We start from the raw sequence: 27,655 nt of genomic DNA, 5'->3' as shown, positions 1-27,655 counted from the left end.
CCAGCAACTGCATGTCGCTGGGACCATCTGCAGTACCGGTGAGCCACCTGCCTGTTGTGGCCAGCCCTGAGCATGATAGTGGGCTACCTGGGGCTGTGCTCCAGTCCCTTTCTGGCTGCAAGGTAAGCTTCCTTGGCTAAGGGCTAGCTCTCCTTCTGTTTCATGCATTTCTCTTTCCATTCCTCTTGTGCTTCTGGGGCGGTGGACTACCTGAGACTGTGCTCCAGTCCAGCTTCTGGGTGCAAGTCTAGCTTTCTCAGCTGATGGCTTGCTCTCTTTCTGCTGCATAAATTTCTCTTTCTGTTCTTCCCTTTGCTTCCGGGGTGGTGGGCCAGCTTAAGAAATTTTTTTCATTAGGAAAATATATTTTCATTTTTTTCAAACCTTCTACTTGCAGACTTCATTCCTGTTACTGTACCAGCACAAACTTGTAGTTATTATAGAATTGTACAGTTACAATTTTAACAGTTACATAATAAAACATTTGGAACGATATCAGTTTATAAGCACTCTAACTCTCTAAAGCCTCTGTCCTATGTCACTTTTAGGGCAGAAGTCAGGCCAAGCCTGTTGGGTTTTCTTCTTCCCCACCCTTTCCATTCTAATTTGTGGTGTGAGTGTAGGCACCTGTCCCACCCCTGACTCAGGGCTGTGGTCAGGTTCTGACCAGGACTGAGCCTGTTGGGTTTCCTCGGCTGAGGGCTTTTCTTATAAAATCATGCGGATTGGAACAAGGCAGAAAAGTGGTCATGAGGGGAAGAAGTGCCAGGGTTGTCCTGGTTGCTTGTCGCCATTGGTGCCCAGCACCAGCCATACTGGGGAGGTCTCAGAGGCAGAGCCTCTTCCTGTGGATCTGCTTTTGGGGCTCGAGGAGGAGACACAACAGATCTTAGCTTTGCCAGAGGAAGAGCGACTGCTCAAAACTTTTAAGGAGGAGGGATCTAGTCAGGAGGAAGATGCCTCGAGGGGACCTGGAATGTCCGACTCCTCCACCTCCCAACCTCTTGAGGCTGCTGCTGCCTGCAGTCCATCCTCACAGGCCAGCCCCTCAGCTTGGCAGCCATGGCTCCATTCTCCTCCCGACCCGCCCACTCCTGGTCACTGTTTCACTCTCACACTTTGGCAGCATTTCGAGACTTCCCCCAACGACCCCTATTTGGCACAATGCAATTCCTGCAACACCCTGGTGTGTAGGGGCTTGGACCCCAATCACCTGTCGATGAGTGTCCTCCACAGGCATCTGCAGAGGCATCACCCAAGCCTGTTGCCTCCAGCAGAACCATCCTACGGGGGGGCCAAAAGGGCTTCCAAGTAGGGAGAGGGGAATAGCTGTCCACCCCAAGAAAGAAGAAGACGCACACCGAGGGTGCTGTGGAGGGGAGCCTGCAGGCAGGCTACCCTTCAGGGGTTGTCTGTGCCAAACAAAAGATTCTGCAGGAGGCAGGCACTCTTGTCCTGGCTGAGATGATAGCCCTGGATGGACTCCCTTTGTCCATCTTGGAGGGCGTGGGCTTTTGCCAGGTGCTGCATCATTTCACCCCTGGTTCACTATGCCCTCATGGCAGACCATTGGCTGATGAGTCTTGCCTGCCCTCTACAACTGTGTTCAGAACAAAAAAAGTGGCAAGCCACCTGGAAAATGGAAAAATATCTCTGTATATAGGCATAAAACATGCAAAAATATCACATGACAACTGTGTTCAATACATGTACAATAATATTACAGTGTATTTATATAAACATGATACATTCAAGAATCTTAATTGTCTATCTCATATCCCAGTCCAATCTGAACAAGAGACTCAGCGCCCTGTTCCCATGAATCCTTTAGGAACTAGGCAAATGCTCCAGGTGTGAAAGAAATGGTAAATGCATATTGATTTATGTCCATTTATGTCCATCATTGTTTTTCTTATATAGGTGACACTCAAGATGTTGCATCTAGGATCCCGCTGGAAGCAGCCCAAACTGCAGCCAGCTAGATGGCAGATTTTGTCATCCAGACTTTCTCAGGGGCTGGAGGATCGCCTAAATGAGTGTGAATGTTTCTCAAGACCCAGAGAGAAAATGACGTGTCACCTATATAAGAAAAAACAATGATGGACATAAATCAATATGCATTTACCATTTCTTTCACAATATGCATTTACCATTTCTTTCCGGTCTATAGACCGGAAATTGCCTTCTTTTTCTCTGCAACTGTGTGGCAGACATGGTCAGGAGACAGTTGGAGAAAGCAGGAGAGTGGACTGTGCAGTTCACAGCCGATCTGTGGAGTCATCACCATCACAACTACCTCGCCATCACCGCACACTGGTGGCAACTGGAGGACCTCCAGAGCCTCTAGGGAAAATTTGTCCCCCGTGAGGAGGAGCCCACCCTGCCGCTGGGCTACAGAGCGATTCTGCTCCAGGTGCAGGGGATGGACTCGGATCAAACAGGGAAGAACACTGCCAGCATGCTCAAGGGTGCGCTGAGGGAGTGGATGTCCCTGTATGACATTGTCCGTGGCTACATGGTCACAGACACTGGTAGAAACATGTTGGCAGCCCTGAATGAGGCATGCCTCGAGGGCATTGTCTGCCTGGCGCACAAGCTGCACCTGGTTGTGGGGGATGCTCTGGGGCTGGGTAGCATCATCAAGACAACCCACCCCATCCTGTGGGTGGACTTCCCTTTTATCCCTTCATCCATTCCCTGTTCCACCTGTCAGCCCCCTTCCTGCACTCTAGCCATGGCCCCAGCTGGATCAGGCAGTCGCACCTGAGTTTGCTCTGTTGGCTGCCCTGAGCAGTCACACCTGTGCCTCCTTGGCTGGCTGCCACAGTCTCTCTACTAAGGGCCTCAGGCAGCCCCACCTGTGGCTGCTTTGCTTTCAGCCCCACCTGGTTCTGGCTGATTCCTTCTAGCCTGCCTGCAGACTGGGGCGTGGCCCTGTGCTGCCCTTCCTCTACTGCAGGTAAGGTTGCTGGCTGTCTTTCTGCTAGCTGGCTGTCCCTGCTTCCTGGGCTTTCTCCCTCTGGTCTGATCTCCTCCTGGCTGCCCCCACTCTCCCTACCTGGGCTCTTAGCCTCCCACTGGAGGGTGGGGCTAGCCGGCTTCCACCTGCCCCATCTGACCCTCTGAGACTTGGGTGCTTCTTTCCCTCCCTCTGGTGCCGGAGGTCTCTGGCCCTAGGTGCCTGTTGGGGTGGCTGGGAACTTGTCTTCTGCCTGCCTTCCATCCCCTCCTCCCAGCAAGTCCAGGGGCTGAGCCTCAGACCCTGGACAGGTTGACTTGGGCAGAGAAGTTGTTGAGCAGTACCTTGCTGTACTGGATGTGTACAAATCCCCTGGGCCAGATGGGGTGCACTCAAGTGATACGGCCAAGTCAGCACAGGTTTGTTCCCAACAGGTCCTGCCAGACCAACCTCATCTCCTTCTATTACCGAATGACAGGCTTACTAGATTGTGAGAATCCTGTTGATGTAGTTTATCTGGATTTCAGTAAAACTTTTGACAAGGTTCCTCATGATGTTCTGATGGGTAAACTGGAGGATTGTGGACTGGACTCTAGGGTGGTTAGATGGATAGGGAACTGGCAAGATAAATGCAGCCAAAGAGTAGTTGCCAATGGCATCACAGCTGATTGGAGGGAGGTGTCCAGTGGAATGCCACAGGGCTTAGTTCTGTGCCCAGTGCTTTTCAGAATTTTTATAAATGGTCTGGACAAGGGTGTTAAGGGATTCCTCATTAAATTTGCAGATGACACAGCTGCAGCTGGGTTCTCTACTTGGGTAACAAAAATGCAAAGCATGCATGCTGTAAGGGGGATACACTTCTGGGTAGCAGTGTTTGTGAACAAGATCTTGGGATACAGGTGGATAGGAAGCTAAATATGAGCAATCAGTATGATGCAGCAGCAAAAAAGGCAAATGCAATCTTTGGGTGTATCAACAAAGGCGTAACATCCAAATCAGAGGATGTCGTTGTTCCACTATATAATATGTTGGTCAGGCCCCACCTGAAGCATTGTGTGCAGTTCTGGAAGCTTCACTTTAAAAAGGATGTGGACAATTTGGAATGGGTACAGAGGAGAGCGACCAGGATGGCCAGGGGCCTGGAGATGAAGCTCTGTGAGAAAAGGCTGAAGGATTTTGGAATGTTCCATTTGGAGAAGAAGAGGTTGAGAGCAAACATGATCACTCTCTTTAAGTATTTAAAAGGCTGTCACTTAGAGGAGTGAAGGGAGCTGTTCCTGGCAACACAGGATAGGACTCACAGTAATGGGAAGGAAGGAAGGTAGTGGCTGGATATTAGGAAAAACTTCTTCATGTTAAGAGTAATTCAGCAGTGGAACCAGCTGCCTGGGTATGTGGTAGGTTCCCCCTCACTGACAGTCTTCGGCTGGACAAATACTTGTTGGGGATGTTTTAGGCTGATTCTGCATTGGGCAATGGGTTGAACCTGTTGGCCTATTTATTTATTTATTTTATTCGACTTATATCCTACCCGTCCCACAAGCAGGCTCAAGGCAGCTTCCAACAATATTCCAATAAAAATACAATAAAAACATTAAAACTACTTTCTGCAAATGACATGAAAAAAACAGTTGAGGTGTCACTAATCAAATCTATGAGACCCCTTCCAACTCTATGATTCTGTGGTTTTATGATTCCTTGATATAAATTGTGATTAGTGATAATTAAATTACAATAAACGTTTACTGACAGCTAGGTGTGTCTAGTCATTCCTCAAACAAGTGTTTTTGTGTCCCTGTGTTATACAGCTGCTGTAACATGTAACCGACTATATGCATATCACATAAAATGGAAATACAATGAAGTAAATCAACCAACTGAATAAACAATAAACGTTAATGGGTACTAACTATTCAAGTTCTGTTCTCCTTTGTTCCCTACATCTCCCACTTTTGCATCATCTTTTAGAATGGGTTATTTTCCATTTCCAGAGCTAAAAGACAACACAGAAAGTTTACTTCTTGGAAAGAGAAATGGCAAAAGCATTTTCTGATTGGAATCCATTCTTCCTCTCCTCCTAGTTCCCCTCAGCATTGGTTTGGGGGCCTGAAAATTTTAACATGTTGGAAAGAAAGTAGAGATATAGAGACATCTGGCATTGATCCAAAAGGCTGCGTGATGTATGAAGAGCCAGAAGAGTTCCAGACCTCTTCTATTGCAAGCAAACCTTGGACTCCAACCCAACCCCAAATATTCTGCTAAATCTTCCGTATGATCACAGATATTTACTGATGTCAGTTTAGGATGACTGCAATTTCATCTCCAGTTAATCTGCTTAACTGTATCGATAATAGCAAGCATCAGTCAGCTGTGCTTTCAATGGCAGTTGGTTTCAAGAAACTGAGGGATACTGGACACTCCTGGGATTCAGGTCAGCATACATGCTGAAAAGTATGAGATCAGACCTTTCCCCCACCCCATTAATTAATTAGTTCCAAATGCTGGAAGAGATTCATTAATGCAAATAGGAATGCCAACCTGCAGGTGGGGCCTGGAGATCTCTAGCTGCTCTTCAGGCAATGTAGATCAGTCCCCCTGAAGGAAATGGTTACTTACTTTGAGGGTAAAATCTATGGCATTATATCTTGCTGAGGTTCCTCCCCTCCCCAAACTCTTTCCACGCTCCATACCCAAAATTCCAGGAATTTCTCAACCTGGAGCTGGCAACCATAAATGTAAGCATGCTAGCCAGCAATATTATATTGTAATTTCTGGCCGTGGAACTCCTCAACATTTGGAGAACGGGGCGGGGGAGCAAGCATAACAACATCATATTTGATCAAAAAGAAGACATCAGGTGACCCCTCTTTAAAATGTTATACACACAAAAAAATATTGGCCATAACTGTAACTTGTATGCTAATGAAAGATAATTCCCCCTCGCCTTTTTAAAAAATGTCCTACCTGTGACAAAACATAGCCTTGTGTTTGAGTAAATACTGTATAATTGATTCTGATTTTAGTGACAACACAATTTTCCTCTGATTTCCATCGGAGGGCACTCTGGTCACTCCAGAAAACCTCCTGATTGTTTCTACTTGCATGCTCAGTGCCAATGCACTCTTAAAGGTGATCCCCTGGCCTGCACTGCTGATGAGAGTGTGTGACCTGCAACAACACAAAACACTGCAGAGTTTCAGGGTCAGTTTTATTATAGAGATGTAGCATGTGGGTGGGTGTGAATGGTACAGTTAAGCTGGGCTTGGAGGTGTTCTGGGCTGACCTGGCTTTGCCATTCTGAGGTGGCTGGACCCTTTCTAAAGCCCTCCTCCATGCATCTGGCATAGTTTTGATGCAGAGGATTATACCTGAGCCATGCTGGCTTTGCAGGCCTGCCTTGGCACAGTGGATTGGGAACTATCAGCCAACTGGAAAGCGAATTGCTTATATTGCCATTTTGCCTAGGGAAAAAGCCTACATTTTAACTAAACAGCAAATGGGGGTTTGGCAGGAGGTGGTGCTGCCAATGAGTTCCAGATGTCCCCAGTGACGTATGGAGACGTGTGTGTTTCTCTTCTCTCATTGCATTTGCTCGGCAGCTGTGGCCTGACATTGCTTCCAATCCAAAGCCAACATCCGTCTGGAGCGGGTTTTGGTATCTCATTCCTTTGCTTGGTTGTTTGCAGCACAAAAGTTCCATAGTAGTTTTTCATCCTTTCTCCTTTCTCCCTTTCCCTGCCTTGGCTGCTGGCATTGCAGCAAGTCTCATTTCCTGCTTGCCTGAGTGATAGTCAAAACTATTCAGGACACGAAAGGAGGGCGTGCATCGCTTTTACAGGCCCACCCCGAGGAGGCTCCCTGTCTGCACCCGCTGTGTGGAGGGCAGCTTTATGTATACAGGTGCAAAACTTCCCAGTGTACTGAGTGGTTGCCAAGAGCTCTTTGGAAAAGGCACCAACAATTCCCCTTCTGTGAAGGGGGGAAGAAAGAGAGGCTGGGAACCAAGGGTCAGGAGATGGGCTAGACCTGGTGTGAAGCCAGCAGCTTCCCTTTGCTCTCACTGGTCAGGTTTGGAGACAGAATCCAAACTTTTTTATGGGGAATACATGAAATGAAGGCATCCCATTTAAGCCAGGATTTAAAAAAAATGTATACATGTCTGTTTTATTTTGTTGTGTTTTGGAATACTCCTTTAATTTTGGAGCACCATGTCCCCTCCCCCAATCCATTCATGTTAATGCCATCCTGGTATCTCCATAATCACCCTTGATGCATACCAATGAATTAAATTTTACTGTGGATGTCATTTGGATAAGGAAGAGGATGGGAGGACTGACCAGATCCTGACCAGATCCATTTAACCAGATCCTGTCCTGGTTAAATGGATTCTATGCCAATGATTTCTGCTGTGAGTAGGCAGAATCCAACCTTAGTGGCTGTGAACTAAAAGGATGTCCGTGTCTGTGTTCTGTGTTCCATAAACCTTCGTATTCAAGGAAGTATATTAAAGGTTAGAAAAGCTTTACTAGGAAAAAAATCGCTGCATAATTTTAGGATTTCTTGTGACTGACTTAGAAGGAAAAGAGATCAAATGGAGGTTAAGTCAGTGTGGTGAGCATGCTATTGGAGTCTTCTGGTCCTCTAAGGGCAGGTTTGCCAGATCCCTGGGGGCCAAACTGGGGGATGGGGGTACAGAGGGAGTCATGCTAAATTTGAGGCTAATTTTCATTGAACTGGTCCCTGGCATGACCCATTACTTCCATACCATGCCAGGAATGATGTCATTTCTGGTGCAAAGTGGGCATGTGCAGGGTGCTCCGGAACATGTGGGAGTGCGCTTCACCCCAGCACCAAGCTGCCGCACCTTTCTTCTCCCTGCTGGCCAGGTTAGAGGTGGCGGGGGGTGGAAGCTGGGGACAGGGGATTCCCCATCGCCACTGGGGAAATGGAAAGCCTAACTAAGGCTGCAATCTGGTACATTCTTACCAGAGGGAAACTTCCCTTGAAACAAATGGAACTGACTTCTTTTCAGGCAGTCTATCAGTGGGCATTGTCTCCGTATTTACATATTGCATTTGAAACTTTCATTTACAAGGTGGTTTATAGCATAAAAAGCAAGAAACAAATCTTTGAAGCCTGATATAGAGTTTAAAGCTAACAAAATAAAACAGAAATAAGAAAGTGCTGGCTCAATACATCAAAACACATGAAGCACAAAAAGCAAAGGAACACTCTTAAAGGCCTGGTGGAATAGAAGTGTCTTAATTTGCCTTCAAAAGGATGCAAGTAATGGTGCACATTAGAGGTGGGCACGATCCAAAAAAAAAAATACCGATCAAGCTGTTCGTGGATCTGTGCTGGCGACGACCCCAGATCACCCATCCACACCAAACAAGTCCTGTTTCGGATCGGGGATCGGGGAGGCCAAAGCGGAGGGGCGCCCCCCACACACTTAGAGCAATGGGGGGGGGGGAGTTTTTAACCCGGCGACGAGCCGCCTCCCCTCAGGGAGGGGACGTTTTCTCACACACACACTTAGAGCAGGGGGGGAGTTTTTAACTCGTCTCTGCCTCTCCAAATAGAGAGAGAGAGACACCCCGTCAACATGTTTCAGCCAGCATTTTTTAAAAAAGCAGGGATAGAATCCTCCGTTCCTCCCCACCCGATTTTAAAAGCAAGCAGCCAGTCTTCCAAAAGCATATTTTAAACAGGAAGAAAGTAAAGCCAGGATCCTCGCGGATCCTATGGTTTTTTAAATAGGAAAAACACAAATGAAACATCAAATCACATATCACAGCCAGGTCCACAGCCAGACTGAAATATAAAAAACACAGATCCAAAAATATTTGGCGCTGCCATGGTGAAAAAACATGAATCTGAGACACGGATCCTCATGAATTCATGATTTTTACATTGAAACAAAACAAAAAGGCTGTCATATTTTAGATCTTTTGGTCCTGTTTGTGGCATTGGACATGATCTGGAACAGTATACTGGATTTTGGGTGGCCCCATGTAAAAATCAAGAGGATCCATGAGGATCCATGCTTTTGAACCATGTTTTTGTGCCGTGGTGCTGCCACAAATCTGTGGATGAATGATTTTTTTGGTCCCATTTGTGGATATGGACATGATCTGGTTTTGTATGGTGGATTTTGGGTGGCCCCATGTAAAAATCAAGAGCATCTATGAGGATTCATGCTTTTAGACCATGTTTTTGCACTGTGAGAGTGCCACGAGGTGGTGGATAACTGATTTTTTTTGCCCCTTTTGTGGCAATGGACATGATCTGGGATTGTATGGTGGATTTTGGGTGGTCCCATGTAAAAACCTAGAGGATCCATGCGGATCCGTGCTTTTGAAACGTATTTTTGCACCTTGGTGGTTCCACGAAGTAGTAGATGGCTGAATTTTTTGGTCCCATTTGTGGAAACAGACATGGTCTGTGATTGTGTGGTGGATTTTGGGTGGCCCCACTTAAAAATCAAGAGGATCCATGCGGATCCGTGCTTTTTTAGCATGTTTTTGTGCCGTGGCAGCGCCACGGACTAGTGGATGCATGATTGTTTTGTTGCTGTCTGTAGACTAGGACATGATCTATAATATGACAGCCTTTTTGTTTTGTTTTAATATAAAAATCATATGAATTCATGAGGATCCGTTTAAAAGCATCTGGATCCAGCTTTTACCCACTCCCTTTTAAACACACACACAGAGCTGTGAATGAGGTTTTCCCACAAAATACAGTGTTTTAAAAGCAGGTTAAAAACAGAGAGTGACAGACAGAAAAACAGCCATTCCTCCTACAAAGCCCCGGTTTTTTAAAAAGCAAAAAACATTTGGAGTGCCCGTGGTGGCTACAGAACACCCCCTTCCTCCTCCCTCCCCTCTCTTCTCCCAAATGGTGATGCGTTGCTGGCTGCTCCGTGGTTGGAAGGAAGCCCTGCTGATCAAGGAAAGCTGGGCTTCCATTCGCGTTTCCAGGGTGACAGAAGGAAGGCAAACACAGCTCAGGCATTCCCCTGGCTCTGTTGCCCCAGGAATAGATTACAGGTGCCTGAGTGTCTGCAATCCCAAACAGAAACCGATCAATCCGATCAAGCCCCGAACAAGCAAACCTCCGACCGCTGGATCGGTTGCCGTGGACAGCACCGATTAGCTGAGTCCCGATGGCGCGAACGCCATTATCAGTTTTTTTTTCAAATCGTAATAGTGATCGTGCCCATCTCTAGTGCACATACCTCCCGAGTTTGGCATCCCACAATGTTGGTGCAACTACCACAAAGTCCCTACTTCTAATAGATGCTGATCTTGCATCTACAAGTTATGGTACCCAGTGCTTTGCTTGCTTTGCAAGGGCTTTTCATGAATTCATAGTTGGAGCACTGTGGTTTGAAATGCTACCCATTTCAAATGTATACATTCATTCATTTCCATTCCACAGATTTCATATTAAATGTGCCTACATTCAAACTTATTTTGTTCAGCACTGAACGATCAATTCATACCAAATGAACAAAGCCTGCTGAACTCGTTTGCATTAGATTTTTTAAAAACTGTGCATGTGCAAAATCACTGTCAGTCTAAACAGATCATCAGCCATTAATGTTGCTAAGGACTTCTTAGCAGAGGTGAGTATGGACCAGGATAAAACCATGGATCATTGGTCTATGGTCCATTGCATTTCACAGACCTTGGACCACGAACTTTTCACGGACCAGCCCTGGTTCATCAGTCCGTGGTCTGTCACTTCTGGGGCCCTAGGATGGCCCCTTTCATACTCAGAGATGCCAAACTCATGGGGAGTCTTCAGCAGGCTCTTCTCCAGCCACCCTCCAAGTTTGGTGAAGATTGGATTTCAGATGTCTGAGTTATAGACACCCAAAGCAGCTGCCCTCAGGAAAGTTCCATTATAATTATAACAACAACAACATTTGATTTATATACCAAATAGAATGAATATAAGAAAGGTGGAAATATATAGTAACATACAGAATATAAGTTAAATTGTTTGACTTATGTTGAATGTATATTGTGTTTATAGCAGTACTTAGAAATATGCAGAGTATGGGTCAAATTGATTGATTATTACCGGCAGACAACTGTATAATGGAGAAATTATATAATCAAAATAGAATGAATATAAGACAGGTAGAAGGAAGTAAAAAGTAACATATAGAGCATAAGTTAAATTGATTGACTTATATTGAATGTATACTATGTTTATAGAAGTACTTAAAGTTATGTAGAATGAGGGACAAATTGTTTGTCCCATATTGATGAGACTAGAATGCGTAAGATAGAGTATAGAGTACAAAAATTAGATAAATGACTATTATTATTAAAGGATATAGGTCAGGAATGTAATATTTAGTTGATAAGTTAAGTGGGAAAGGGAACAGAGATAGCACTGTGTTATAATAGATAAGCTTAGAAGAGAGTGAAAGTATATGTTTAATAGAATAAACTAAGTTTGAAATGAGTAGGGGGAAAATGGATAAGGGGTTGGAAAACTGTTGGAAGTCAACAAAAGGGGGGGAAAGGGAGGGGGTTAGAACTGGAATATTTAAAGGAAATTGATTGTAATGAGCATAATATTGATTGGTTTCTAATCCAATAAAAAAAATTTTTTAAAAAAACATTTGATTTATATACCACCCTTCAGGATGACTTAACACCCACTCAGAGTGGTTTACAAAGTATGTAATTATCATCCCCACAACAAAACACCCTGTGAGGTGGGTGGGGCTGAGAGAGCTGGAAGCTGTGACTGACCCAAGGTCACCCAGCTGGCTTCAAGTGGAGGAGTGAGGAATCAAACCTGAGTCCAGATTAGAGTCCCACGCTCTTAACCACTACACCACACTGGCTATTAGATATAACAGGAGCCGCAAATGCCAATTACTTGCATTGGCTCCATTGAGATACATTGCAACACCAAAAAGTTGCAATAAAAACTTGGAATGGATTTAGAGAATCTTTCTCTAAGAATGAAAAGTGCTCTGCAGAGGCGCTATTCTTTGTTACTTCTGCACAAGCTTAGATGCACTGCTCTGCTCTGGGCCTAGAGTTGCCAGCCTCTAGGTGGTGACAGTCATCTGGAGAAAATGGCTGCTTTGAAGGGAGATCTCTATGACATTATACCCTGCTGAGGTTCCTCCCTTCTCCAAACCCTGCCTTCTTCAGGCTCCACCCCCAAATTATCCAGGAATTTCCCAACCTGGAGCTGGCAACCCTATCTGGTCCTGGAATGAAGGCCCCCAGAGTGGAATGACAGTCCCTAGGAGCAGCTAAACTGCTCTGGGGCTGGAATGACAGCCACTAGAGTGGAATGACGGTCTCTGGGAACAGATCAAAGGGAGTTGGTAAAAATTGGATCCAGATGATTTTAAACGGATCCTCATTAATTCATATGATTTTTATATTGATGCAATATTAGCATTTCTGCTGCTCCTGATGCCCCATGTTACTGTTGCTCTCAGCTCATACCTCCAGCCCTATACAACCAGCTACTGATCTGCTGTGTTGTAACTCTTGTGTGCTTGATTTAATGGCCTTGGAATACAAGTCTTACTCTTTATGAGGTGAGAGGTGCCCACTGACACACGACGTGTACAGTAGTGTAATTATGGACTTCCTACCTACTCTTGTACCCTAGAATACGAGCAATGTACATAGACAGGGCAGAATCTGTGAATGCCTGAATCTGACTCTGATGCAGCCCACCCACATTCCTCCCTTAGCAAAGGAATCTTGGCTGTTGTACACCAGGATTCTGGCTGTCCTAACAGTATGTTTTCATTGTGTTAGCTGAGCCAAGGAGGATCTATATTTTCTAGGTAGGAGATAAATAGGAAAGCTTTAGCCAAATCACCGATAGAATCATGAAGAACCCATCTTCCTGGACTTTTTTGACCATGGATTCAAAGTGCAGCAGTAATGATAAATTCTGTGTAGGAAGTAGAAGCATACAGGGAAGGACTTCAGATTCCATATTGCAATATCCGCTGCCCATTATTGAAGGAATATGGGATTGTGGGTTCTGCTAGGCATTCTATTTTTTTCTCTTCTCTCATCCTACAATCAGGATCTGCAACCAATGGCCCTTGGATTTCTTTTCCCGACTCCACTGACCTCCTTCCCTTGCTATGGTATATAAAATGACATTTTAGATCACAGGACAAAGCATTGCAAGGAGATGTAAACAAGGGAGGGGAAGGAAACTAAAACATGTACTTCCTTATGTACATGTCTGAAATGATGTGGCCTGGGTTACTCTACTGAATGTTTCAACCAGCTCTGCAAAGTATCCTTTGAACTGCAGTCCCATTCGTTGAACTATTTTTCAGTTCAACTACCAAACACAGAAACAGGAGAGATTTGGTTTTCTTTTTTCTCCAGTTATTTGTATCTTTCAGTGCTTTTGTCCTTTCCAAAAAGAAAGAGAGGGTAGAAGACAGAGAACTGAGGAGCGGGGTCTGGATTAAAGACCTGGAGACAGAGGGCTGGGAAGTACCTCTGGAGTGATGGCCAGAAAGATTGAAAGGACATCATGAGAGGGATAAGACTGTGCAAACTTAGAAGCCACACCTAACAGAAGACCTCAGATGACTGCTATTTCTAGAATGCTTTCTATTTCTTGGGGTGGGGGGAGCTGCCCAGTACTTTGTTTAGAGTGTGACTCAGACTAGTAAAGATTGCAATGAAACATATCATAGGCCACTTACAAAGAGAATACTCAGAAAGCCATTCAGTGCCAATAAAGATCACTCAATAAGGTTGTGAAAAGTATTTGACCTGTGAGCCCTCCATGGTCCCTATTAGACATGGGCACGGTCCAAAAAATAATCCCGATTTAGCTGATCGTGATTCCGCGCTGCCGCCGAACCCTGGCTCCCGAACCTCACCGATCAAGTTCCGTTTCTGATGCAGAATCGGGAATCGGGAAGACCGATGCGGGAGGGCGCCCTGCAGTTTCCAGCGCTAAAGGAATGGTGGCTGATGGCGGCCACCGGGCCCAGCATGCCCAGGGAGGCAGTGGCGAGCCACCTCCCCTGCGGGGGTGGGGGGTCTGGCCGCTCACCGGTGGCACCCCCCATGTGCCCGGCCGCCAGGCCAAAGTGGAGCGGGGCGTATTCTCCGCCAAGGAAGGGAGGTGGGTGAGGAGATTCAAGTGCCCATGGCTACAGAAGAACACCCCCTTCCCCCGCCCTCTCCTCTCTTCTCCCAAATGGACAAGACGGGCACATGCTTTTCTGGCTGCTCCATGGTTGGAAGGAAGCCCTGCTGATCAAGGAAAGCTGGGCTTTCATTCGCGTTTCCAGGGCGACAGAAGGAGGGCAAACAGCTCCGGCATTCCCCAGGCTCCGTTTCCACAGGGCTCCATTCCCTTGGGAACAGATGGCTGGCGCCAGACTGTCTGCAGACTGCATCCCGAACGTAAATCGATTGATCCGATTGAGACCCGATAGAGCGCCCCACCCGAACTCTGAACTGGGAGCTGTGGACGGAACCGATCAGCCCGGTCCCGATGGCGCAAACGCCAAAATCGGGGCAATTTTCAGACCGTCATTCCTATCGTGCCCATGTCTAGTCCCTATTTTACTCACAAAGGGGAAGTTACCTTGATGCATCTGGTAAGAACAAGAGCTGAAACTTCCATGTCTCCTGATCTGTAGAAAGAGTCTCTGAGTGCCAGCACCACCTATTGGCATTTACCGATTATGACAATACAGTCCTATTTTTTCCCACCATTTTCAGAGGAGAGAGAGAAGGCATCTCACTGTGCAAGCATGATGGAGTCTGCCCCTCATCTTTCTTCTTGTAATATGCAAGTTTTAAATCATAGAAGCTGGTGGGGTTTTTAAGTCTTTAATAAATAAAAGCTACATGAATGCTGCTAGACAACTCATGGAAAGTGTGTCAGCAGCATTGCCTGAACCCTCTACTCTCAAGAAGTAGTGGCTCCATTGGTCTCATGTCTTGCTGTCTTCTCCTGTTTAAACAGGAAATGTCTATACCCATGAGAGGTGAAACTAAACTGAAAAAGGGTGAGGGGCCTGTTGTGGGGGGAATGCCTTGCTCTCTGTTACATGTGAAATGAGCCCCATAATTTGTTTCAAACCAAGCTAGGACACCAGAGGCACTATTTTAATTTCAGGCAGATGAATCTGAATGGCAGTTCCTATAACATTTGTAATCTTGTTCATGTGAGCGCAGAGAACTTGTCTGAAAATAGCTTTCATTTCTATTAATTATTTAAATATTCCAAATGCACAAGCATAGGATGGGAAACACCTGAGCTGACAGTAATACATATGGAAAGGATCTCAGAATTGCAGCTGATCACAAACTGAACATCCGGCTGCAAAAAAGTCTTAACATCTGGCTGCAAAAAGGCTTGTGCCATTTTAAACTGCATAATATCCAAGTCCTGAAAAGCAATACTTTCACTCTGTTCTGTGCAAATCAGACCTCAGAGCCAAGCTACAAGTGACTAATTGTCTAAATTGATTCTATTGTTATAAGTGTGTTTTCTCCAGGTAAGGAGTTCCTTTTCATTGATTGGTTTAGTTCTAACGTGCTGGCTGCCCCCATCTGCCAAGTAGGGTACTCAGGCAGAGGATGGGCATCCCAGAGTGATGGTAGAGCTAGCTGATTATAAAAGTTTCACATTTCAGGTACCCTCAGGGGAGTGAAATGCCTCAAGGGATATTATTAACATACGTATTTCCTGAGCACTAATAATAGGTGACCACATTCAGAATGATCACCCTTATAAGATCCTTACAGCCAGGGTCCATTTCGAGGGGGAACGCACAGGAACGCAGTTCCAACAGTTCCCCAAAGAGGTCACATGTCAGGTGGCCCTGCGCATCTGACTCTTAGCCATTTTGGGCCTGTTTCCGCCTGGATTGAGGCCAAAACGGCCTGGATCGGGCCTCTGATGGGTGGTGGATCACTCTCCCACTTAGCAGCGGCCCAATCCTGACCATTTTGTGTCCCTTTTCAGTCATTTTCAGCCCCTTTTTGCCATTTGGGGCCCAATTTCGGCCCTGAATGGCCAGGATTGGGTCCAAAACAGCCAGAATAGGTGATGTCAGGGGGTGTGGCATATGCAAATCAGTTATACCAATGACACATGTCCGGTGATAGCAAGAGGCATGGCATATGATAATGAGTTATGCTAATGAGATATGCTAATGAGTTCCTCCACCTCTTTTTCTACAAAATGACCCCTGCTTACAGCCATTCAGCAATTTAATATATTGTTTCCATTTTGCAAAGGAACTGAGCCTAGGAGACAATGACTTTTACATGTCCTGTTATTATTTCCTTACAGAATACAAATACTGAAAAATTAACTACAGTATATGAGTCCAATATATTAATGGTATATACTATCTTTCCTTGAAATTTGCCAATGAAGCCAGGAAAATCAAAAAGAGTAAGTGCAGTTTTTCATGTGCTGATGATAACTTGCCCTGAACAATGAGACAACATTCCACTATTTACCTTAAATGATTACAAAAGGGATAAAGTTAACTTGTGATTGATAGTGGAGCACATTTGATTCATAGGCTACCAGATGTTTGTCTAGAGAATTTTACTTATCATGCAGAATTCAACAACGCCCCCCGCAACCCATTTTCAAGGACTGAGCTACTGATAGGTGGAACCAGTAAGTTTCCAGGTTTGGAGATACATGGGCACGCTCTGTTTGAAGCACAGTCTGAACAAGTGGGGAGAGTTTCTGGGTCTGCATTATTTACATTCTATTTACAAGCAAGGTGCTGCAGGAATTCTTTGTTTGGAGAGGTATGCCAAAACTCTTGTTAGTAATTTGACAACTTAGGAGATAGAATGAGAGTGGCTCTGAATGGTTATAGAAAACAGGGAAGTGGGATGGACAAGTCAACTCCCACTTGATTTCATGCTTCTGTGTAATGCCCAAAGTGGGGTCGCACATTTCTCTCTGTCAAGGAAGAAAGAGAGAAATCCCTTTTTAGTAGTCCAAATGAACCTTGGGAATATCAAATCAAATATTTTGAACTGTTGCCTGTTTTGTATGTGTGTGGGGGGGGGGGGAGTGTCAGTTGTAGTACAGGTTCAAGGCAATAGATGGATTTTAAGTTCTGGTTTACTAGAATAAATTCCCAACCATTTTTCTGGGTTCAGATTTAAGCTTAGTTTGACTCTCTACATGTGCCCTAGCAAGGTGAGTGCTACATGCCAGCATGTTTAAAGCTTCTTGGATTCTGCTGGCTGCCATAGTCAGTAGTTTAGTGATTCCAAGAAGCCAGAATGGAAAAAAGCACTTGTTCTTTCTGTCAGAAAACATCTAACAGGCGTCATTTTTCTTTCCAGTCAGCCAGCATGGAAATTTCCAAACACCATCCTCACTTTGCCCCCCAGATTTCCCCTGTAGTGTTTTCATAACCCAGCTGTCAAAGCCCTGAACATTATTAGTCAATTAGTGACTGACACATTTCCTGTAATGCTACCTCATTAGTCAGTCGTAGGAATCAGTGCAAGTGACCCGACTAAGAAGTGTAGGTATTTTTCAGTTTCTGGATCACTGGGCCTACCGTGGACCAGTGCAGTGTTGAGAAAAAGCATGGCTGACCAACATCCTAGTTGTGTCTTGAAACTCATCATCTTCTGAATTTGATAATAGCAAAGGGGTCATCATAACTCTACAGGGAATGCTGGCAGTCCACTAGTAGGCTGGCTGACATTTTGTCTATGAGATGGTTAGGATATGGAATTATTAAAGATAGAGAGTTTGTACATTTGAATGATTTAACCATCAGAGCTCAGTAAAGTCACAGGAGTGCCTCATTGCCTTCAACTGTGCTTGACTTAAATATTCGTAAACAGGGGTGTGCAAAGGCACACCGTTTCGGGTTTCTCGTTTCGGGTATACCCGAAACGAGAATCCGTTTCGGAAACAGCAATCGATTCGGATATTGATTCGGGTTGTTTCGGGTTGTTTTCAATGGGAAAATGCCTCCGTCTTCCCGGACGCCTGGGGGAGGCATTTTCCCACCGAATCAAGCCAAAATTGGTGGAGACCTTCCTCTAACTCGTCTCTAACAACCTCCCAAGTTTCAGACCGAATAAACTTTGGAGGGCCATAACATGGCCCCCCAAACCAGGTCCCCCTATCCTCGCCTAAGAAAGGGAAAAGTGAACGTCTTTTTAGCTTGCTGCTGCTAATCTTCATTATTTCCTATAGGGAAAAAATGAAGAGGCAGGCTTGTCTTGTCAGGGGTGGCATTTTGCATGCAAAATGCCCCCCAACCCTCTGGGGCCCTTCTCCCACCTTTCCTCCCACCCCCCACCAAGGCTCAGCCTGCTCCCACTTGGGGGGGCCATTTCATGGCCTCCCCAAGTAGGTGCTCTCAGCCTCCAAAGTTCACCCCCTACAGCCCCACACAAACCCAATTCCCCCCCAGCAGCCACACACAGACCCAAATCCCCACATTAGCCCCTCACAGACCCAAATCCACCCCCAGCAGCCCCACACCCATAACCCCAGGAACAGGCTGGCCAGCCCTCCCCCTTTGTTCCCTATGCTGGGAACTTCTAAACTCTCTTTCCCAGGGCAATTCCGCACAGCCCAGGGGTGCCACAATGGTGGGCACACTTCTGAGTGCCAACATGTCCCTGGGAAAGAGCACCTGACACACAGACAACCACCCCCTGACACCCCCACCACCTACAGAGAAGGCTGGCCAGCCTGCCCCATTGTTCCCTATGCTGGGAACCAACCTCACATCAAAGAATGAAGCACACACACACACAATGATTCAAGTTTAAAAACCTTTATTTTCTCACTTTCAAAGTACAATAGGTAAACACATCACAGCAAATCACACTAACCGTCCCCCACACAAAAGGACAACACAATTTACTACACATCAAAGAATCTTAAAAAAAAAATTTTTTTAACAAACTAAATTTTTGAACAGATTCAGGTTACATAGTAGGAGGACACAACAGGGCATGGAAAAAGAAGTCCACTAGACAAAATTAACATAACTACTAGCTTCATACAACAAAACCACAAGACCTTTCAAAAACACCTCATGAACAGCTTAAATTTACACAGCAGTAGGGCACAAAAGGGCATGATAACAGCATGCTTGCAGTGAGTCACACTACTCAAACATAACACCACTCAATAAATATCAGACAATCACCAAAGCTTCAAAACATCTGTACAAGATGTGTGTTACACAGCGGGAGGGCAAAATGGGTCAAAAACACTTTCGTTCTTGAACAGATTTAGGTTACACAGTAGCAGAGCACACCCACAGGCAGGTCAGCATTGTCTTGGTCAGAAAACAACACAACTATCATGAAATAAAAAACTTATTTGCTTAACCCCTCAACACCTCCGCCATAACAACAAAAAACCACACAAAGACTTTTTCTGTTTCAAAATTTCTTTATCTCTATGCGCGTGAGCCCATCTCCCAACCATCCCTCCATAACCTGCTGCTGGCCTCAGAGGAAACTGGGGTGGACCGCCCCAGGGGGGGGTCTCACGGGCAGTTCCTCCAACATCCTCTGGGTTTCTGGGGTGATCGTGAGGGATGGAAAAGTCACATGCCCCACATCCTTCCCAGGAGACACCACATGCTGCCCCTCCTCCAGCAGCTGGCTCGCAACCACTGGAAGAGGAGGAGCCTCAGCAGCAGGCCCCTGCCCAGTGCCAGCCCCTGCCTCACGCACCCGGGTTGGGGGTGGCCCTCCAGCAGCTGCCTCAGGAAAGAGAGCCTTGCGAACCCTCTTCCTGTCACCAGAAGCCAGGCTGGTGAATGGCAGCAGCGCAGGGGAGGGCCTCCTCCGCTCAGATGGGGGGGGCTGCCGCAGCAGTCCCCCTCCCCTTCTCCCATCTAGATTTCTCCCTAACCTTTCCCCCGGGGCCCCTCTCTGCTTTCCTCTCTGCCATCCTTTCCCCTCATGGAAGCTACACTAACTACTCAGAAACCAAGGGAAAACAAAGCTGCACTTTGTTTTCAAGCCCTACCTACCTGCTTCTAAATCTGTTCTTCTTGTGGCTCTGTAACTTGTCTTGGAGATGGTCACTCAAATCTCTTTTTAAACAACCCTATTTATGTTGGGGGACCTGAGCCTGCCAAACAGCTGAATTCCTCCAGAATTGAGCTGGCCCTATACCCCAATAACAACAAGTGAAAGCCTTATACACTAACAACACTAGTATGCCCGGGCCGGCCTGGCTCCACCACGGGTGCCAGAGATGGGCAGTAGAACCCTAGTTAGGGGGTCAGTAATGGGAATCCTATTAACAGCTATTCAAAATGTGTATGTAGAAATCAAATATAACCTAACTCTCACTCACTTATGCTTTTCCTGCTGAATCCCTATTTAATGTTTTAATAAAACTAATCTCGGTTCCCTGATCGATTAGGTTGAGGGCAATTAGCCACTGAATGCCTACTAACTGGCCTACCTACCTAAGACACTATTTAGCGGGAACAATGTTTCTGTGGTGTGTCTGTGTGGGGTGTGGATGCGGTGTTCTGAAAATGTACCTCCCCCCTCCCAAGCTAGCCAAAACCCACCCCTAAGCCCACCCTGCTGTAAACCCACAGACTCACTCACCAGTCCTGCAGTCCAGCAAAGTTCAGGCAGTCGTGCAGCTGGTCCTCCTCTCCTCCGCGATGCTGTTAAGAAAGTTGGAATGTTAACAGAGTCACACACACTGCACACACAACCCCTAAAAGTCAAGGCCCAGATCTGCTTTGGGCCTAGACAGTCATGAAGCCACTGTGGGGAAGCTGTGCCAGATTTAAAAGTCAGGTGGCATGCAAGAATCCCCCCCACGAAAGGCTAGGCCCAGCCAGTGGAAAAACACAACACACACACCATGCAGAGCAGGCCTGTGTGGGCCAGAAACTGGCACACTCGTTTTTAAGCCTGGGAAGCATTAAATCAATCCCACAGTCAAGCATAACACAGGAAACATTAAATCAAGCAAGCACAACAAGCAGTACTGAACCCCCCTCCCACCCTCAAACATTGTCCTCTTGCCCAACCAGAAAATGTCCCCCTACTAGCCCAAGCCATGAAGACCAAACTGAAACATATGCTAGCAGATTGGCCCAGAAGCAGCAATGAATTTCCAAAAAGAGATTTTAAAAAAATCCCTACCAGTCCTCCTCTCTGTATGTCCAGCAGCAAAGTTGATCCTCCACACTCAGAGGTCTCCAGGCCAATGTCCTCCATGTGCAGTCCAGTCCAGAAGAAGTCCACGAAGGCAGTCTCTCAGCAACAGTCAACTGCAACCTGTTTGTGAAGCATAATTGTAAGTGCCAGCCAGCAGAAAGACACTGGAGGCACCCAGCAGAGCTGCAGGGTCGGCCTGTGTGTAGTCCAGAAGCCGGCACACTTGTTTAAGAGCCTGGGAAGCATTAGCTCAAGGACACCAGAAACAGCAAAGCAAGCTACCAATCCTGTCTGTGAAGCAAAATTGTGATTGTGAGTGCCAGGCAAGTCAGCAGAAAGACACCAGAGGCACCCAGCAGAGCTGCAGGGCGGCCTGTGTGTAGTCCAGAAGCCGGCACACTTGTTTAAGAGCTTGGGAAGCATTAGCTCAAGGGCACCAGAAACAGCAAAGCAAGCTACCAATCCTGTCTGTGAAGCAAAATTGTGAGTGCCAGCCAGCAGAAAGGCACCAAAGGCACCCAAGCAGAGCTTCTGGCCTGTGTAGTCCAGAAGCTGGCACACTGGTTTTTTAGGCCTGGGAAACATTAGATCAAGCCCACACTCAAGTATAACAAAGGAAACATTAAATCTAGCAAGCACAACAAGCATCATTGAAACCCCCCCCCCACCCCCAAACATTATCCTCTTGCCCAACCTGAAAATGTCCCCCCAGGCCATGCCAAGACTAAACGGAAACATCTTTTTGCAGAGGCAGGCCACAGCAGTACATTGGCCCAGCATCAATAAATTTTAAAAAAATTTAAAAAAGATTCCTACCAGGCCTCCTCTCTGGATGTCCAGCACAGTTGATCTTCCAGGTAGATGTCCTCCAGATGCGGTCTCTCTTCTCTCTCAGTCCTCTCTCAGTCAACAGTCAGTGAGCAACAGAGCTGTCCCAGTCTTGCCCCAAATTTAAATCCCCTGCTGCAGCCTCAGCCAAAGATTTGAATCTATTGGCTGGCAGAAGGATGCAGCAGTGGGATTTGTGACTCCTAAAGTCCCCCCTCCCTTGCATGACCTCCCACACACTCCTACAGTCACCCTCCCTCCTGCTCCCCCTCCCCTACCTGATCATTTTGGCGGGAATCTCTGCTGGCATTGCTTTGCAAATGCAAAGTGCAATGCTATCAATGCACCTTGCATTTGCAAAGCAAAGGATTCCCTCCTATGCAAGAGGGGTGAGGGGTGAAAGAAGGAGTGAGTCTCTCACTCCTTCTCCCCCCTCCCCTCTTCTAAGAGCCTGCAGGAAGCTTTAGCTTCCAGCAGGATTTTGCTAGACGCTTGCAAAGGCAAACGCCTAGCAAAATCAAAATGGTGATTCTCGGTTTCTGAAAAAAACCCGAAACAACCCGAAACGTTTCAGGTTTTGTTGTTTCGGGTTACCCAAAACGTTTCGGGTTTCCCGGAACGTTTCGGATAACCCAAAACAACCCAAAACAGGTTTGTTTCGGTTTTTTTCCGGGTATCTGAAACCCGAACTGCACACCCCTATTCGTAATTAAAATGAATATTAAAATATCTCCAGTGTGCTTTCATCTAAAGAAAACCAAACCTGGGTAACAGTGTGTCCCAGAACTTCTCAACCCTCTAGGAAATCCTAACAGGTTTTTGGTTTTTTTGAGAGGGAACTTTTTGTAAAATACAATAGGGGCTAGCAAAGAAGATGATTTACCCAGCTGATTTTCCCAGGGAAGTTTAATTTTATCTTGTTTTCCCACCATGGAAAGGTATTGACCAGAGATTACCAGAAGGTGCATAGATTTAATGGCACCTCTCACACAGGCACTCCCACTAATCCCAATAATTTTTTTAGTGACACGCTGATGGTGAAAAAGTATGTTTGCATAAAATGATCATACATGAATAAAATCCTCCCCAACAAAAATGTAGATTTTAAAAATCTCTTTAATGAGTTCCTGATGTTCCCACAGAAAGAAATTGGAAGTGGAGTATGAAATGAAATCAGTAGGACATATGATTTGGTATGGACTACACCTACCCTCCCAGAATTCCTACCAAGGTGAAATGAGTCCATGCAGTAGCAGAAACAGAGCCACATTTTGGTCTTTCCCTCTCAGAGGGTTGTCTTGACATTCAGTCCTTTTCTTATCCCTGGTTCAGATATAAATGAATGGCAAGCATTGTTTTATATGGGAGACACTAAAATGTTACACTGAAAGACAGTGATGTGATGGGAGCTCCTGATGGAAGAGTCTGACTTCTCTCCACTGCTGAGTCCCAACAGGCAGATGGTTCACTTCATAACAGAGCAGAAACCACTGAAAACTGATTCTGTCCCTATTTTCATAGCCTCACTTCCCAAGCTGCAAAGCCTCATGGTAGCTTCCATTTCTTTGTTATGTATGTTAGAGCGGAATGGTATCCAGGAACTGGCCTTTTAAAATATACCATGAATAGTCTGGAAGAAGAGACATTAGCAGAGCTGAGAGAAAGAGAGCCTTTGCTGAAATAGTCAAGTCCAGAAAATTGGGACAGAGAAATCAATTAATGAGAAGCTTTACTGTTTCAGGTTCACAGTACAATAACAATGTAAATGCCAATAACTCACTGCTCTCCATCCCACTTAATATTTCCTCTGTCAGTGGAAGGAGCTATTCTCTTGATGTGCTTCTCTCCACTTACCTGCAAATTGTGTCTTTCTCACTCTGCTTTCCATATCACACCTTTAATGTGCCACATGTGTTCTGTATACTCCTTTGCATGACAACAGAGGCTGCTTGTCAAAGGGAGGTGACAGCACTCTGGCAGTTCAGTCTCACACTGGAGATGGGCACCTTCATGTTTACCCACTCCTCCTCATTGGATGCACACAGGCCACTTAAAATCATCCAGGTGGTTTTACATCCAGACTGTATGCATCACTCAGCCACCGAAACAGTCCTGCATTGCCATTCATGTTCTCGTTGACTCCTACAGTCACTTACATGACCTCTAATGTCTAATCAGTTCCATCTCTCTTACTGTGCAAGCAGTGTCACAGTTTCTGAGCTACCTACTTTCTGCGGTATCAGAACATCTTAGCCAACAGTAACCAAAAGAACTAAGTGCTTAAGAAGGATTTTTAGAATTTGGAAGTTTATGAGCCACTTTTAAAAAATTAAACTGCATGATATAATTCCTGTGAGTTCTTTGAAAAATACCCTTTTGTGCAAATCATTTGGAACAGATAGGTAGCCCTTACTGCTTAGTGTATGTGATTATTAAGGTATTTGCAGTCCCCTTTCCTGGATGCTTTTTTCTCACCAATTCATTGCTAAAATGTGCACATCAGAGCAGATAATCCAAATGGCACTGAGAAAGGAGACAAGGCAGAGAGGCCAGTGATCAAGAAGGAGGCTACTGAAGTGGAAGCTGAGTGCAGGACCATTGTGGGGAGCTTGATGACACTTACAGCCTAGTGGGAAGGGGGGGGGGTATAAGAATGCTAAAATAAAGAATGAGAAATCAGTCTCTATCCTTGAGACTGGTAACTATCTCCTTCTCCGAAGCTGCTTTCTCCCCCTTTCCTTATGTGTGTGCTGTGTGTGATTTGTGTACATTTGCCCCTTTATTTCTCTTTTAATAAAAACCTTTCTGGTTGAACATCTGGCTGGCTTATTTTGAGAGTTCTCTAAGGGAATAATCCCCATAAACATAGGTGAAGAATCCCAGTCACTTTCAGGATTTAAGTCCAGTTGGCAGAACAGACTGAAGACTGCCCAATCCAGGTCTGCTGGCTGGGTCCACCCCCAAGATCCTGGTTAGCCTGCTGCTGATATGAAGAGGCTCCTAGGAGATGCCTAGGCTTAGGAAATGTGGCAATTACCTTGCCCTGCACTCAGTGCCCTGCAGCCTGCAAATGGGGACCCAGGTAAGTCTGAGACCGGGTCATACATGTGCTGGAGGCTGCAGTTGGCTGCAAATTCCCTGTGTGTCTACACCACATATACTAAAGTAAAAAAGGTCACATGTGAGATAATCATACAGTATACTTTGCAACACTTTAGTAACTTATGAAGAGACCCTTAGATCTTATATTCAGGCTCTGATCTTCCTGAAATTGTGAAGACCTGTGTCTTTGCCATTTTGGAGATGCTTTCCTACACAGTTACTAAATGTGAGTGACCAATCTGTATTAGGTTTGATTGGCTTACTTAACAGCCCACCATGTGAGAGCCAATGATACAGAACTCCTTCTGATGGCTAGGAATTTCTTCAGCTATTGGAATGTTTAATACTTAGCAGAGTTTAGAAACCTGTTGTCCTCTAGCTAGTGGAAGGGGTGTCAGTCAGCTGAGTTGCTCTCTGGGGGACTTGATGCAGGATTAGTGGCTGTGCTGTCTGCTACATTGTGCTCTGCTTGTACATTTGTAAATAAAGCAAATATCACAAAGGCACCACATGTCTCCAGTGTGTTCTCATCCAGAGGAAACTCAGCCCTGGAGCATTACCCTTGGCACTTCTCTTCACACAGAGAAGTAAGATGAGCAATTAAATCATTTTAAAGACATCATCAAGAAACAAACACTTGGTAGCAGTACTGCTTTCTTCTTTTCTATTACACCCTCCTTCCCTGTTCCTATAGATGAAAAAGTTTGCTTTGGGTTTTTTGTGTCTCCGTGTGTCTGCCATGGTTTTCCAGTTTTGTCCCACCTGTTGCACCTTATAATTTCCCCCCCTAATATGATCTTCCTGGACTTGCTTCCCACATCTTGAAGGCATTTCTCAGTGCCTAAGTCATACAAATGTTTCATCTCTTTTTTGAATTTGTTTCCACATTCTTCCTTCATACTCCATGCCCTGTCCAAACTTGATTGTATTTTCAGCCACTATTGACACAGAGGGAAAAATTATTCTTCTCATTCTATTCTTGCCTCATGTCTTGAGTAAGTGAGTAAATTTTTAGAGCTGTCACACTTAATAATGTGGCCCTTGTAGGCTGTCCCCACCCCCACCCCACTTATTAGAGCTGAGTTTCACTTCAGCTGTTGCCATGGCATTCTGAGTGGTCACAGCAACAGCCACGCACTGCTCCCGGATTTGCTATCATCTCCACAGCCACCTATAGTCTTGGTTTTCTTTCAGCGTATAGAGAGAAGGGAGGGGGAAGGCAAACCTGCCTTGTTCACACGGAAACTGTTCCAGTGCTGTCATTCAAAAGCTGCTTGCTTTCCAAGAAGGAGGATTAATTTGGCTAGATACAGGAGAATCTGGCACGTAGGCTGAATCTGAAGGGAGGGGGTAGGGGCTGCAACGCGCTGAGCACTCACTGGCTAGCCTGGTTGCTAGGTGCTGGAGGCCATGGGCGTCAGGGATTCCACAGTGTTCACTGACTGGGCCCATGTGCAGCCAGTAGGCCAGGTTGCTTAGCAGTTTTCACAGGATCTGATGAAAAAGCAGTTCTTTGTGCTGTGTCAGCTATTTTTTTCATGCGTCCCTCCTTGTTGCATTGTCTGGGGGAAGAGGGAGGGGGAGGCTACTTTTTCCTTTCAGTTTGGAATCCAGATTCTTGGGCAGACAGCCAGTGAATGCTCCTTACTGGGGACTATAAATATAACCTGTTGTTAGGGTTGCCAGATGAACAGTTGAAAAACACATGGGAGCATTACTTTGCTGTACTGAGCTGTTTGGGGAAACTGGATAAGGGACATCTATTGTGCTCTGTAGATCTGAGCTATTTTGAAATCAGGGCACCTTTTTTTTTTGGAAAAAGGGACATTGGTAAGGTGCCCACCTTTGAAAACTGGAAAGTGGGACACCCTAATTTGTGTATTTATTCTATGCAAATGTATGCCCATTTTAAATAGCACATTTTCTGTTTTGAGACTGGATGCTTTAGAAGAAATTATTTTTCCTCCTTTTCTTTTTAGGAGGTACCACCCCCAATACTGTCTATTAATACAATCAAAGGGGCAAATGCTGCAACAAGGCAGACAGATGCTGGCAGAGCTTGTCTGGGCAACTTGCACTAACAAGAGGAAGCAAAGGAGGAGGAGGGGACCCTGGCTGATTGTCCAAGCTGAACAGATACTGAGCAGATGCTGTGGGCTCTGCTGAAGGATAGAAGGATGCAGCTGATTTGGGTGCCCTGGGCAAAACAGGAAGCACTGTGTCAGGTCTGTTACCCACAGCTCTTCCATATTGCTTGCCTGATGTATTTTTCCAGTACTGTTTATGTTCACAGGAGCAGCCTGGTTCCCGAGACAGCCTTATCTAGGATGGCTCACCACAGAGACCTTGAGACAACAACTCCTTTCGCTTTCCCACCTTCTGTACTAGTTGGGTAGACACTGAGGGTGAAGGCTGGACGAAAGGGGTGATATACTGTAGCAAGCACTTAACATGTGATTCTCAACAAGAGATCTATATACAGCCAGAAGCTTATTTTAGCCTTTGGATTATCTATGGACACTTGTACTTTCTGAATATATATTCTCTCAATAAATAACCTTTGACTCAA

The 27,655-nt window shown here is 45.7% G+C and overlaps 1 long non-coding RNA gene across 1 annotated transcript; it reads left to right on the top strand.

Moving 5' to 3' along the window:
* LOC129330852 (uncharacterized) lies at nt 1-27,655 on the top strand. The gene is made up of 3 exons (XR_008597077.1): nt 1-122; nt 16,301-16,405; nt 27,066-27,655. It is a non-coding gene; the product is annotated as an uncharacterized LOC129330852 (long non-coding RNA).

This window comes from Eublepharis macularius, chromosome 5 (genome assembly GCF_028583425.1).
Source record: "Eublepharis macularius isolate TG4126 chromosome 5, MPM_Emac_v1.0, whole genome shotgun sequence".
Classification (NCBI taxonomy): Eukaryota; Metazoa; Chordata; class Lepidosauria; order Squamata; family Eublepharidae; genus Eublepharis; species Eublepharis macularius.
The sequence above is the reverse complement of the archived record's forward strand: the minus strand, read 5'-3'. Positions and strand labels throughout refer to the sequence as shown.